The sequence below is a fragment of the Spodoptera frugiperda genome, chromosome 31 (genome assembly GCF_023101765.2).
Source record: "Spodoptera frugiperda isolate SF20-4 chromosome 31, AGI-APGP_CSIRO_Sfru_2.0, whole genome shotgun sequence".
Lineage (NCBI taxonomy): Eukaryota > Metazoa > Arthropoda > Insecta > Lepidoptera > Noctuidae > Spodoptera > Spodoptera frugiperda.
Genome location: NC_064242.1, coordinates 11,192,412 through 11,207,975, shown reverse-complemented (window position 1 = coordinate 11,207,975; position 15,564 = coordinate 11,192,412). Strand labels below are relative to the sequence as shown.

The 15,564-nt window shown below is 33.8% G+C and overlaps 1 protein-coding gene across 2 annotated transcripts in view; it reads left to right on the top strand.

Annotated features, from left to right (window-relative positions):
- Positions 1-660: 660 nt before the first annotated feature.
- LOC118276122 (spondin-2) overlaps positions 661-15,564 on the top strand; it is a 54,839-nt gene continuing 39,935 nt past the window's right edge. The window contains exon 1 of one of the 2 annotated variants that reach the window (XM_035594304.2): positions 661-877. The gene's annotated coding sequence lies outside the window, so the exon portion shown is untranslated. Of the gene's footprint in view, positions 909-15,564 lie in introns of both variants that reach the window. The other variant, XM_035594305.2, reaches the window with a different exon arrangement.

Sequence of the window (15,564 nt, the reverse complement as noted above, 5' to 3'; positions counted from 1 at the left end):
ATTTCAATTTTTGGACCTCAGAGCGCCACAGACACCTTTTGTATTAAAATCGATTTCTTTTATTGAATCTGTTGACTTAGTTCAGGGCTTTATTAAATTCGGTAACATTGGCACCTTTTTGTTCGAATAAATTGAATCGCAACTGTATTTAAATCATCTGCGGTTTTGCTACTAGATTTTATAATTAGCAATGAACATTGAATTTCACAGTACCAAAATGTGTTGATTGCAATTTTAAAATGTTTGCGTTCGCAGTTTTAAACAACATACATTTTTGATCACATAAAAATATTCTGAATATTTAGTTCATAAACGCTATTACACTATCGCACCGAATTTAGTTTTATAACTGAACGTTTTTAGTGAAGCTTGCATATTTTATTGAAAACAAAATAAATTCATTTGAACGTTTATTTATTGAGCGTAGTATCGTACGGAACGAGATAACAGCTTTGGTGTATCGCAGGTACGTTAACCAAAGAGACTTCACACTTGAAACTAGAAAAGCACGCACGAGCTTCTGTTATCCCATTACCAGTAGCCCAAATAAACATCTAATTCTTTCCTGCGCACCTCTGCATGCTTCTGCATCTCTTTCCCGCAAATGGCTCCGTCTCCCTCCGGCTCGATTCGGGCTTGGAACACTCGGCTTGAGCTCCTAGTTTTGTCCGCGAGCTCGCGGCGTGCGGACGTGTGGTCTGTGAGCCGGTCTCCCGCCGACACGATACAGGCGTGTTTTCACCGGGTATTAATGAAAATTTGATGAAAACTCCGTTTTGACGGCACCGTACGTCATTACACGGGCATAGACTGTGTCTCTAATTAAACTTTGTGTGGAACAAGGATCTGAGTGTATAATGAAACCGTTGCAAACACGGTGAGTGCAACGTTTTCAGTGCCAATTTCAGGTAGATAACGTGACTGAAAATTGTCTTTCGTCGCGTTCACGTCGAAGACGATTATTCGGTTCCCTTCGTTTTGATTCATTTGCTCTGTATTGTTCTTTTCAGTTGTCTTTTGTGATGTAAATATCTTTTATAACTTGATCATTTCATTCATGTTTAATCGTCTACCTGTTGTATAAACTTGATGAAGTACGATCATTTCTCATAATCATTGCTTTTCTCAGTAATAATGAAGCTTTCTATCTGAGATCATGTGATAACGCTGAATATTTGGTAAATAAAAATGTTTCTTATAAGATTACAGTTAAATTATGTTCTGGCGATAAAAAGCTTTTGAAGTACTTTTTTCTTGCCGTAGACATTCGATATGATCAATCACACGTAGATATTTCGATCATAATTTTATTTTTTCTTACGTTTTGTGAAACTTGCTTTATCATACATTTTGATATATTTCGATATTAATGAGAAAAGATATTATGTTGAATGAGGTTAGCTTTGAAGATTCTAGGAATAAATGTTATTTATTGCTTTAGAGTTGTTAACCTGAAACATTAATTTTAAATTAATGGTATTACTAAGAACGGATTCCTATTTTTTTTAAACGAAGAATGTTGTTAACGTTGTCCTAATTTATGAATGACCTCAACAACGATGTTAAAAATTAAAATTAACATTTGACTGTAAAACCAGGAAAAAAGGAAAAGAACTTTCTTTCCTTTCATAAATTGCAAATAAGTATATCACGTTAAGACGGCCATTAAGGCTAAGTGATACTTTACTTTTTACTTTCGATTCTCTAAGGAACTCCGTTGTACCGAAAAAAAAAAATCTTCAAAGTATTTTAACAATGTAACAATTTCACTTTTTTCCATATAAATTACATTGTCAAAGGGAACGGAACGAAATACAGTTTTATTAAATAAACCTTCGCGCACCTACAAAGGCTCTTTACTTAAGCCTACAAATTCTCGCAGCACTTGTTTATTCTACGACGCTACGAACGCTACGCCGTAGCGCGTCGCTACGCCGGAATCTATTATTATTATAGGCCTCAACCCTTTTCGTATTGTGTCATATCTCACATTGCTACGCTTTATTTTGTTTATATAAGCTCGTTATGTGAATGTGAATAGTTTCGTCGGATATAGGAAATGGGAAATTTGGATGTATTTTCTTTTGTAGTTTTTATATAGAACAGACGAACAGCTTTCAGTTATCAGACGCTTTTTACAAATTGGGTCTATATATAGAAATGCTCATTAGAGCGTGTCTTTTTTCACAAGTAACAGTAGATAGGTATACGAGTACATTCATTATATACATTTGATGTTTGTTTGTACTCTACGTTGTATGTATTCTGAGACAATTTTAGAGGAAAAAGTCAAATAAAAAACATCGGTAACCATTTATCGAATTCCTAATCGATTTTGAATATTGTTATCAATGTTATTTGTTATAAGTAAACCTGGTAGACAGAGAAGGAGGAGTGATATATTAAAGTTTTAGGTTTCGGAATTATAATAGACTAAATTCTAGGAAATTAAATTCTCAATATTCAAGCGTTACAGGATCTAAATTTAGTTCCCGCTTAGTTTGAAACCTAAGTATGAAAGCAAACTTGTAACACGATTATAAGTACTTTCGAAATTTTAGGAAACAACACGAAATTTCTACCACCTCGAGTTTCGTAGCCTATTTATATATACACAGAATTATATAGACAGTATATAATAATATAACCAACCAACTCTTGACCGAGAGGTTATAACCAAAATGTCTCAAGTTCGATTCCTAAGAAAAGCGATATTAACTTTATCAATTTTAGGGCGTTCGATGACGATGGAGTTTCACTTCAAAAACAATAATGTTCAGAAAAATAGGGACTGGTTGATGTTTGATACTCCATTCACCTCCATATCATTTCGTTATAACTATTACGAGACGCGACACCTCTATATGTGTTCTATATTACATTACATATATAAAAATAGAAAAGCTAAATAAGAACAAAACATTTGATCTCAAAGTAAAAGCACACTTACATAGCTGTCGCGGTTCAATGAACTCTCCAATACTAGAGATCAAACTGAAATCAGATCTCATTCAAATCAATGTCAATTTGATGATAATTTCAATCGATTGGGTTTCATTTACAACTCGGAGATGTTGGACAAGGTGGGCTCAGAATCGGATTAATTGTGCGAGCGAGACTCAGTGGAGCATTCGACGTTATGTATTGAAAGTTATGCGGTCTATGTATTTCTACTAAGACTTAAGTTTTTGATATGCTTAAGTTTAGTGATGTATACTTAGTTAGGGTGTTGAGATAAATGTTTTTTATTTTCAAATTATATTAAATAAATATAAAAAAGTCAATTTAAAAAACTCAATGTAAAAAAAATACAATGATTGACATTGTATTATTTTTTGCTAACAGTCTATTATCGTAAAATGAAGCTTATGCATTCTTTAAAACAATCTCCTTAATATGCAATATAAGGCAGATATAGTAGCGTTCATAGTCTACGGTAACCACTTACCATCCGTGTGCTTTCTTGCCATCGTTGTGGTAAAAAAAAGTTACAAAGTCGGTGCGGTAGATACATTAAAAGCATAAAGACTGAGTAATTCGGAGCAAATTATTTCAAAATGTAAAAAAGTAGTACATAAGTGTATATAATAGTTATATACCAGCAAGTATCAGCATTACTGGCAAATTGCGCGGTTCCGGACAATTCGCGTAATTGCTGCAATTCGCTTTTATTACATTAAATTGTTCGCAGAGCTATAAGCTTTCTTCTTGCGGTTATCTACGTCGTAAATGACATTAAGTTATTTGTGATTTGGCTCGCAGTGACTTTAAATACACGTCGCTTTTGAAGGAAATTGCGGTCTGTACGTATATGATAGACATTGTGGATTGTGGACGTATACATGTATTACTTTTGTGATTATTTGTTGTTACAAAGTTAACTATTTAACAAATACTGACTAAAGTTATTTGACGAACATTGAACATTTATTTCAATTAATCCTTAATTAGGCACTTTTGAAATATGTTGAATTGTTGTCCGTCAGTTTGTCTGTCAGTGAAGCTGGGTTGCTTCAAATTGTAACTTCCAATGGAGAAGAACGAGCAAGCAACTCCAGCATTATTCTGTTCAAAAAAATGTTTTATTTATCTCTCTGATACATTATTGAAACGTGACATAAAATTGTAGATACTATTACATAACTGTCTTAAGATTTCATCTTTTATTTTACCTCAGACTTAGCTACGTTCGCGCGGTTTCAACCGCTCTGCTCGGCTTCTATCGATCATAGCGTGTTTTTTATAGCCTAACTTTCTTTGATAAATGCACTAATCAAAACAAAAATAATTATTGAAATTGGACGAGTAGTAGACGAATTTGTTTAGTGGTCAATGGAACATATCTCCAGCGTTCTGTGTGATCCCGGAGTTGCGGACTACCTTGCGGGTTCGAAGAGCATGAGTAGGGATGGGGTGGTTTTTAGTCAGTAGGAGTCTGACACTCCTTCTCGCCTCGCCCAAGGCGGGAGAAATCATTAAAATATTTTTAAAAATGCCTCCTGTGTAACACATGCACTTCAATCTATCACTTCACAGAATATAAAGTATTGTTAAATGTGCGATCTTCTCTAAGAACGCGAGTAGAACCGTTTATAACATAAATATTACAGACTCCGAGTTAATCAATAAACGCAACCAATAGAGGTAATCGTTCACTCGCATGACAGACTTTTGCAATATCACGGTATTGGAACCAATGCTTACTAATGTTTTAAATGTGGATGTGTGTTTGTTTGTCTCTCTTTTAAATCGTAATAACGGAGGGATTTGATAGGTTTAGTTAAAATTAAGCTCGAGAGGAGATACGAATATAGGTTGCTCTTTTTTTTTACTTTGCGAGCAAAGCCGCAGGTAACAGTTAACAGGTAAGTTAGTATGCTACTTTTTACGTCAAAACGGTTGAAGGGATCGGGAGGAAATTTGGAACAAGCTTAGATTAAGGTCTGGAATAACATATATACTTTTTATTTCAAGGGAATTAAGGCAAAACCGTCGGCAAAAGCTAGTCTCTCTGACGGTCTTTGACCTCTGACTCGGTCATATATAACCGATAAAGTCTTTCATGATTTAGAAATCCTCTCACTTTGTAGTTTGCACCTTATTTCATATAAATTGTATCACTCGACCATTTAGATTACATTACACATGCGAGATTTATCTTAAAGAAACCCTGAATACCTATATTGTCAAGGTTAGAATAAATTGCGTACATTTGTGTACTTAATTCAAAGGAAAATCGTGCTTAATATCTTAGCTTTTATGATGTTAATCTCGTGTTACATAGGATTTGATTATTTGATGTCGAGTCTACCTCAAACATTTTCCTTATTTACTTGTTCATACATTAGTATATGGTATATAGCGTAACGTTACGTATATTTATTCACGAAAGGGTAGACTGAGATTAACTTACATTTTTAATGTAACTTGAATTGATTGCAAGTGTGAGCAAGGTCTATGATTCGCGGGACAGTTTAAAATTTTTTGTTCGTTTTAGCATATAGTCTATAGTTGTACCCTATGTACCTATGGTAAATAGGCTTACCAACTATATTAAAAAGTATCATAATTACTGAAAAGTTGAACTAATACACCTCTGCCTACCTCTAAATGACGTTGAGTATTTGCTTTATTAACTACGCTCATCACGTTTCGCAAACGAAACATTTTATTTTCACACCAAAAATTACATAGTCAAAAATTGTAATAGAAATATGGTATTCAATTTTCGTTCAGTTATTCAACTTGCTCCCACATTGGACGTGTAATGATAACTCCGTCGTGAATAATGCATGCAATGTCAATGACATTGATACGAACGCCGCCATCGTTGTTTTAAAATTATCATAACATTGTGTATTTAATCATATTCCATATCAATTGAATATGTATCTTGTTATAAAAGGCGTAAGTTTGCGATTTCTTTGAAGTTGGCTCTGATTGCAGATTTCAATTGTTCCGTTTATTGTTAAGAATGGAAATTATTTCGTTCGTTATTTTTTAATGTAATTGATTATGTCTTAATAGGTGGAATTAAAATAGAGTAAATGTGTTAAAAATTGTTTAGAATATGAGTAAAGGTATTATGTCAAAATAAATAAAATATGCATCCAGGGCTCCGGATCGAAAAGCAGGAGTAGGAACAGGGTGGGTTTTAGTCAGTAAGAGTCTGACACTCCCTCTCATCTCGTCCAAGGCGGGAAAGCCATTTAATGATTTTCCCCCTTAAAAAAAAAGACGGCGGAAATCCTTAGCTGTGTACAAAATGTTTGTTTGATTGTTCCAACGCATGCCACATATAAAAACCTCACTGTTAATCTCAATTTAAATTGACATACAGTAAAAAGAGGGAAAAATGTACAAAACAAAATGGCGATACAAAAACACTCTTCATTTCCAGCATTTTGTCCTCGGATTTATGATGGCGGAGTTTTTTTCAATTGCCAACAAAATGTTTAAATTCAACCACTTTCCATTTGCCGCTGGCACGCAGTGATTTAGGGTTGTTACTCGTTGAATTATTATCTGCGTAATTTTCTTTATGAGACGACTAGCGATAGCTCTAGTCGAGTGGAATTTTATTGTGGGCACCCCTAGCTTTAATATCGTGAAGTCTCAATGGAGAGGATTTATTGGGGCGTTTTTGATAAAATACTTTTATGTAAAGTGGATTTTTAAAGTTGTTTAAAATATTATGTGATGGTCATAAAAGGGCTTGTATATGGACACGTATTTTATAAACTCTAGTAACATACGTTATATACTGTATAGTTATCTTGCTCCATTAGACTTTTTACGACAGAAGCGATTTTTGTGGCGCTTTAGTGGTAACTGGCGCTTAATTATATTGAAATAGGTAGCTGTGTTTTATAAGTTATGATTAATTAACTCAGCTACTTACAGCATTATAGTTTGTTAGGAGAATTTGATAATATAAAATATGGAAACTCTACATCAGGAATTTTATAATGGATAAATTAAATAAAAGTCTGTTCCATTTGTTCATGCCCAACTATCACACCCTCATCATCAAAAGTTTTACAGAAACAATTAAACAATTATGTTAAAAAGTTGTAACATTTAAAAAAACTCCCTCGTGACGTCAGTAAAATTCAAATGAACTAAACGCCGCGAAGGCGTGACCTAAGCAATCTAATTTGCTAAAGTCATAAAAAATAAAACGAAAACTTTTACTCCACGTTTACATCTAGGTAACATCTGTCCAAGTAAAAAAATTGAAATAGCTCGAGATGAATTAAGAAAATTTCATATTACCGTAACCAGTGTATTTTATGCTGTATAACAACGGTATAACGTTGAAATTCGCGTTTCATTAAGATTAGGAAATCGGTAAATCTCTCGCGGCTTCCACGTAGATACTAGATAGAGACAAGTTGAGGCTTTCTCTCCAGAGGTTTTATGCCCGTCACGCTTCCAGCCAGCTATAAAGCGCTTTACGTTGAAAATTGAAAGTGACTTTAGCTGTAAAACGTACCGGTGAATGCGAAACGCACGAGGAAAATATCAATTTCAGGTTTCAGCGCTCGCAGCGCTTTTATGTATATTTCCTGAAGTTTTTCTTATAACCAAGCTATAAGTGGGTTTCATGAGTAGTTGATGAGCTGGAAATGCCTGAATATTAATTCATTTTTAGTTTTAAAATATGTGCCACAAGTAGTGCCATGACACTAGAGGTCATGACTACTATTACCATTTTCAATACTCTCGTGATCACACACTAGGTACATTAACCTACAAAATTATAGAACACAAACGATTTGTTCCATAAAGTAAATCAGTGTACAACGATTTGCCTTCAAAGAGTGGATTGAGACCTAAATTAAGTCCTTAAAGGTCCTTCATGGGACATTTAACAGTTGAACATTATGCCTCTTAATCCCAAAAACGTCCTGAAATTCACGTTCCATGAATTCCACAATGGTTGAGCGATTTTATTTTCACATAAATTACTGAACCCTTTTGCTACTAGTATCAACCTATCGAAGACGCGATCTTATCGTGACGTAATGGATTGGATGACCAGAATATTGAATATGTTCACGAAGGCCTTTGGGCAATTTTAAAAGATAATCTTTTGTTGATGTTCCAATATGTTCGAAGGTAAATTGTGCTTTATGTGGGGATGATAAGACTGGTTTTGCTTAAAAGGTTCTAGTATTTGTGTTGTTACAAATATTTGAGAAATAAAGAGCTGGATTATAGTTTTGTTAGTTCTAAAAAACGTTTGCATTTTCGTGCCTTTTAGCTTCATCGCTATCAGTGGCAAATTATCATGATTATTATATACCTAATATAGAGCTTGCATTCAAACATGACACCTGAATAATTGCAGTAACATAATATGCCTTACTAATTGTACGTTAGCATTAATTAAGGCTACTACGAACATAATATAATTAATATTAGAACACAATAACCTACATTATAATAATTAGGATACATAATACATTCTCTAAACAAAACAGGCATTTAGGTCAAACGTCTAAAATTACGAAATTTTAATAAAATTCATAACATAACATTAAGTTTATAAACTCCAATTATGTACGAAGTATTTCAATAGGTCAGGTAGGTACACTCGGCGTAAAAAATAAATGTCATGCCAAAACTGTGGTACCGTTGTTAACCTATTTTATGTGGCACTTCATAATTCTGCAGCACTCAGGTACTTTGGTAAATCGTTGATGCTTAAAACGAGTACTGTTTTTAAAGATCATATTTTTGGGTGTACTGTACTTACATTTTTTTTATAGGTTAGGTTAAATGTTAATATAAATAACAGAGTAAAAGTATTTAAATTAGCCAATAAGACTTAAAAGGGTTTACTGAGGGAAGGTATCTGGATTTCGAATTAAATGATGATTAGAATTAGTATGTGCGTGAGTAAAAATAATTTGTCTACATTAGAATTGGTATCATGAGTGTTGATGCCGGTTTTTAACAAGAGTTTAGCTTCCTTATGTAATATATGTGGGTAATCAGACAAATCCTATCCGGAACAATACATATTATGTAAACTATTAGTAATTACATCCGAGTAAAACACTTTTGTTTTGTCACCATTGTCGATTTGCAAAGAATGAAGAATAATCTATAATCTATACATATAATAAAATCGTAGAAAAGTGCTGTCTGTACATTGAAAATAAAAATAAAAAAAATAGCAGGGGTTATTGTTATGTCGATGTCGAACCCAAAAATGTAATTAACTTTTTTTTTGTCTGTTTGTCTGTTTGTCTGTTTGTCTGTTTGTCTGTTCGTCTGTGCGCGATAATCTCAGAAACGGCTGATCCGAGTTGGATGCGGTTTTCACGAATATATTGTGGGATGCTTAAATTTACATTTAGTGTTTGTTTCATGTCAATCGGTTCATAAATAAAAAAGTTATGTCAAATTAAAGAATCACGTCGAACATTCTATGCTTATACCATTAATCTCCGCAACTATTTGACGGATTTGGTTGAAATTTGGTACAGATATAGTTTAGAACCTTAGAAAGGACATAGATATATTTTTATTTCAAAAATCAAAAAATAAAAATAAGAAATAAATCTATCTATACATATAATAAAATCGTAGAAAAGTGCTGTCTGTACATTGAAAATAAAAATAAAAAAAATAGCAGGGGTTATTGTTATGTCGATGTCGAACCCAAAAATGTAATTAACTTTTTTTTTGTCTGTTTGTCTGTTTGTCTGTTTGTCTGTTTGTCTGTTTGTCTGTTCGTCTGTGCGCGATAATCTCAGAAACGGCTGATCCGAGTTGGATGCGGTTTTCACGAATATATTGTGGGATGCTTAAATTTACATTTAGTGTTTGTTTCATGTCAATCGGTTCATAAATAAAAAAGTTATGTCAAATTAAAGAATCACGTCGAACATTCTATGCTTATACCATTAATCTCCGCAACTATTTGACGGATTTGGTTGAAATTTGGTACAGATATAGTTTAAAACCTTAGAAAGGACATAGATATATTTTTATTTCAAAAATCAAAAAATAAAAATAAGAAATAAATTATTTATAAATAATTCTATGTCGATCGTTACACGACTTCGGTTCATGTTATTGTTTTAATTTATCGAAAAAAAGTAAATAAATAGTAAAAAGGTATGAAAAAAATAATATCAATATAATAAAACATTTAGTACAAAGAAAATGCTCTAACGGAGTATAGATAATTCTATGTCGATCGTTACACGACTTCGGTTCATGTTATTGTTTTAATTCATCGAAAAAAAGTAAATAAATAGTAAAAAGGTATGAAAAAAATAATATCAATATAATTAAACTTTTAGTACAAAGAAAATGCCCGAACGGAGTATAAATAAATAATCCAAGTTGTCTTTATCCTCGATAGATGGCGTTGGGATCGAAATAGATCGCGCTATGGTTTCGTTACATTCATTTGGTTGGGTATCGGCCGAGCGCTTCGGTACTATCGTAGAAAAAGTGTATTATCAGTCGTATGATTATTTGTCTGTAGTGGTCCTGCTGTTTCGTATATTCTAAATTGGTTTCGTTGTATTTGTCAATTAATAAGTTTATTTGTTGGGTTTTCCTGGTTTTCTGGTTAAACTATTTAACGTAGGTTTAGTTTGATATCGATTATTAGTAGTTACTGTAGTTAGTTTTTTTAATAAAATTGTAAGTCTAATTTTTTTTTTAATTAGATTAGATTTAAGTCGTTTCTTTTAAATTATTTAGTTTAAGCTTGGTTATTATAGCATAGAGGATAGGTTGTAATATAGTTTCTTTTTTAATTGTTATAAATTCGTAATTCGTAGCTTTCTTTAGTTTTAAGTTAGTTTAAGTCCGTTTTTAAACTATTTTTTCAATGCCCTAAGTGAGTATACATCTATTAAATTCAAACGCAGAGCTCATTATGTTGATTTTTGAAGAGTTCCCTGGAATATCTTCCACATCTCATTTTTGAAGAGATCCCGCGAGATCGGGAACTATGTGGTTAAAACCAAAAATTGCCGGAAGTCACTATTCCACGCGAACGAAGTCGCGGGCAAAAGCTAGTATAAAAATAAGTCGGGTTTTCCTTCCTGACGCTATAACTCCAGAACGCACGAACCGATTTCCACGGGTTTGCATTCGTTGGAAAGGTCTCGAGCTCCGTGATGTTTATAGCAAATTGTGAAAAATAGCAGAAAATTGTGAAAAAATTCAAGAGAAACGCAAGAAAACGGGGAAAATCATTTTTGGCGAAACGAAGTTCGCCGAGTTTGCTAGTATATCATAACGATCAATTCTTTGTTTCGACATAAATTATAATAACACACTGATCAGCTTATATTATCATAAATTATAGAAACTGCTATCAATTACATAAGGATGTTATTTTAGTATACCTAAACATTACGAGTTCTGTATATACGACAAGTAGAGGGAAAGTATTGATTAGAAACATACGTAGTACTTTACTTTACTTTTTTCCAAGCCCAGCCATTTAGGAGAAACCCTCAAGTTAGTGTGTTACGTGGTAAACCCAAGATCAGCCACCGGTCGACCTCAATAAGCACTGTCGTCTAAAGAAGGATTGATCGACTCAGTTACGAGTACTACCTAAACGTATTTGTACCGAATGTACTGCGAATTGATTGTGTAGGTAAAAGGCTAAATTTTACTTCTGGATTTTTCTTTCACTCTTATTTCAATGCTGGATTAAAGATCTTCCACGTCTTTATAATCTCCACATTTGGCAGGCTTAGCTTGTCGGAGATCGTATTTGGAAAGTTCACGTTTATTAGAGAACCCTGGAGCTGTGGACTACCTAGTAGATTACCGGAGCTCCGGCTCGAAGGAGTAGGAACGGGATGGTTTTTAGTTAGTAAGAGTTTGACACTCACTCACGCCCCACCCTAGGTGATAGAAGTCATTGGTAATTTTTCTTCCACCACACAAAAAATTGGTTTATTAGAGAGCGCCGCGTCTAAGTCTCTATCAAAATGTGTATCTAGTAAGTACCATCAGTCAGCTCTTATGATACCCGCGGGAAGAGTAAAGCTGGTAGTGACAAATGTATTCCACTATGCTGTCAGCACACGCCTCGATGGACTCAGTATCTTTCACCTTAAACGTCTTTGTTTCACCAAATGTGTTTTGAATTAATAATGTACCACCAGGTGAAAGGCTGAACGCTTTATCTTGTGGGAATAAGCGATAATCTCTACGATTTTTTGGCCTGAGAAATGGTACTTGTACAGATGAGATCGCGCTCCGTTACTGAATTATTTAATACCTTTTGGTTTTGTAATAAAGTTTCAAATCGTATGTTTAATGTATGACTGTATTTTCTGTACATAACACAATACTTGGTCGCGTATTTCATATAATATGAAGAAATCGAATGTCCGTGTGGGATTGTTTAAGTGAAGAACAATCATATTATTATACCGAATTTAAAATATTTAGAATCTCGATATTCAAACTAAGATTTGCATTGAATACAAATCCGCGGTAACAATGAGTGTTACCAGCTAACAATATATAAAGGAAGCTGAAATGAGGCCGTATCTGTAGAATAAACAATTTACGAGTTTATTTACTATCTTTTGTTCTTGTTTACCGTTTCATTATGGCAACATCGACCTACATTGGCCAGTTCTCGACGAGTTCTAGTGCTCTCAATCTCTGTGAGAGTAGACTTAGTAAGGCCAGTACATTTTATATTGCCATCATTAAAATTAACTTGTTGCTTTTATTTACTGCTCTCATCTAAAAAAGTTTAGTAGGAAATAAGTGTTATTCGGTATTTTAAGAGTGTAGTGTAATCAATTATGTTTATAGTTCGTAAGGAAAGGACCTTACGATATTTAGTCCTTACAACATTTAGAAAAGGTAGCATCACTAGGTGTATTACTCGTAATTTACTCATAACAGATTAGAAAAGGTACATTAGCACATAAACTTCTAATATCTTATGTATATAGTATGGAATTGGTGAGCTTTCGTCTCTTCTCGTGTCAATAAAAAATCCAGTAAACATTTTAGTACAACAAAAAGCGCGCCACGTCAAAAACACGTCACAGATAAAAAAAAAACGTCTAAACGATGCATGTGTCACACAACTTTTTGAGGCATAGGAAACTTCGCTTACAGCCAAGTGATCCCCGCTCGATATTCTCGTGTCCACGAAAATAGACTTGAAACCAGGTCATCGAACGTTGACAACTGGCGACCACCGACGCTACTAAACCCCAAAGATAAATTGGTCAGTCGACAAATTGAATTCCAGTTACTAATGTTTGGTGTTCCGTACTAAATAGGATTAGCTGCTTTTGTGCGGTGCAATGTGCAATGTTATATCAGGCTGATTATGATAGCTGTCAGTTATTCCGATATTACGAACGAACGAGTTGCCTGTCATGAGGTTTCAATTCAATTAATTATTCGATTGTTTTCGTGATTTATTTTCGTTTGTTATTGTACTTTTGAGGGGTCATTGATCTGATTACTTTATGAATAAAAATAAGATTTAATTTTCCACATTTAAAATTAGGCCGGTTGGAAATTGTGACGACACAAAAGTAGCTCTGCTTAAAAGTGCACGTGCAAAAAATACTGTATAAGTAAAAGCACGTGTGGATTTAAAAATAAATACGGAGCCGTAATCCAGCGGTTACGTAGCACGTAATAATTATGTTTGCCGGGACATTCGCTTCTGAAATAAACGCTGGAGTTTCTGTGTCACTGGGTTAAAATTGTTCCATAAGGTCGCTTGCCAATTTTGGGGTTTCCTTCATTTGAAAATGTTTGTTGTTGTATATTTGCAGCGTATTTTCCATGGTATTCTCAAACTGCTTTAATGTTGACTCAGTTAATCATCATTACATAATTATTTTGAACAGACAACAGAATGAAATAACTATTCAAAGTAAAACAAATCTATAACACTGGCAACTAACAAAACAAATCACAAAATAAAAAAAAAACGCAGAAAACGAAACTGTTGTCATTTGAAAAAAGAATCTCATTGGGCTACACACACATCAATACGGTTTTCCCAACGTTTTGTACGGTACAGTTCAACTGGTGTAATAATTTATTCATGAGCCCACTTTCCACTGAATGAATAGCTCTAAAGCGTGGGTGTGCCCATGAGTTACGTCTGTAAATAGAGGAGCGATTTTAGTTATGTGTATGCCCAGTTCTGTTTAGTTAGGGTTCATAACTTCGATGGAGATGCGTAGGACCTTTTTGCAAAAACAATAACGAAAATGGCGAAATTGTTTTCGAAATTGCACACAAAATATCGAGACGCTTAATCAAGTTATGCAAAATATTTTTGGTCTAATTATCAAGATGGTAGCTCTTGTAGGAACTTGCTATCAGATTATTTCAATGAAATGAGATGAATTTATTTTTGTAAATAGGCTACAAAAACAGGATTACACGTCAAAAAAATAAAATATAAAAAAAGTCTAGATGAGGTCGGTCAATAACTTTATACTGAAATATTACTCATGACAAATTAAGCTTCATGAAATATTAGTCACGACTAATTAAGCTTAATTTTCAAAACTCATTCAATATACAGTACGCACTAAAATCAGGAGTCTATTTAAATTTAATCACACAGAAATAGGATATAATATAATCCACCATTACTTTTGGAGAAATTCCTTTATAGTCACTATCGAGTATTCAATAAACCCCTTAACTGTACACTTAACCCTTTTCCCAATTTGACCCATATAACGGTCCATAGCGATTGTTTAATGTGAAGTCCTGCCTCGTGCCTCCTTCACGAATATATTTCGAGTGCTGTAGTGCGCAGTTCAGGTAGCCCGTTGAACGTAAGTTTCGATATTGCTGAGTCATTTTGTTTTTATGTGAATTTTATCGAGACGGTTATTGGAAATCGAAATTGATTAATTTATTGATAAGTCTATCGATACCTACTATATATTATTATGTGAATAATCGATTATGTCAGATATCGAGATTTAGTTGAATAATAACAATAATTCAAATTGTATTGTCGAGATCCTTTACTGTGAAATCACGCTAACAGCCACACCGTACAAGCAATATTACATTTTACCACAAACATAATAAAAAAAAAATCGAAATCTAATAAACACTCCAACATTGATAAATAGCCGCATCCAACTAGAAATACTCGTACACACACATCGACAATCAACGATCACAACACACTTGATTCGCTCAGATATTTTCACATCTCAAATCGATCACAGCCAACTCTTTGATACATCTCCTTTATCTTCCATCGTCTCAAAATTATCTGTTTATACACTGAAAATAACGAAAATAACTGAAACGGAAAGCTTATTTCAATAAACGTGTCTTTGACTTTGAACCAAAATAGATTTAATATTATAGAAACTATTTTGTATTTTCGCATTTGGGTTTATTCGAGACGGTAAATACACAGTCGCTTTCTTTACCCTGTTTATTGTAGCAGTATAAATACTTTTAGAGGTATTCAGACTCCCCCCGCCCGCGCTAGCGAGCGGGCGCAGAAATAATGGCGGCGCAAAGCGCGCAAATTTTAAAGTGTACACAGTG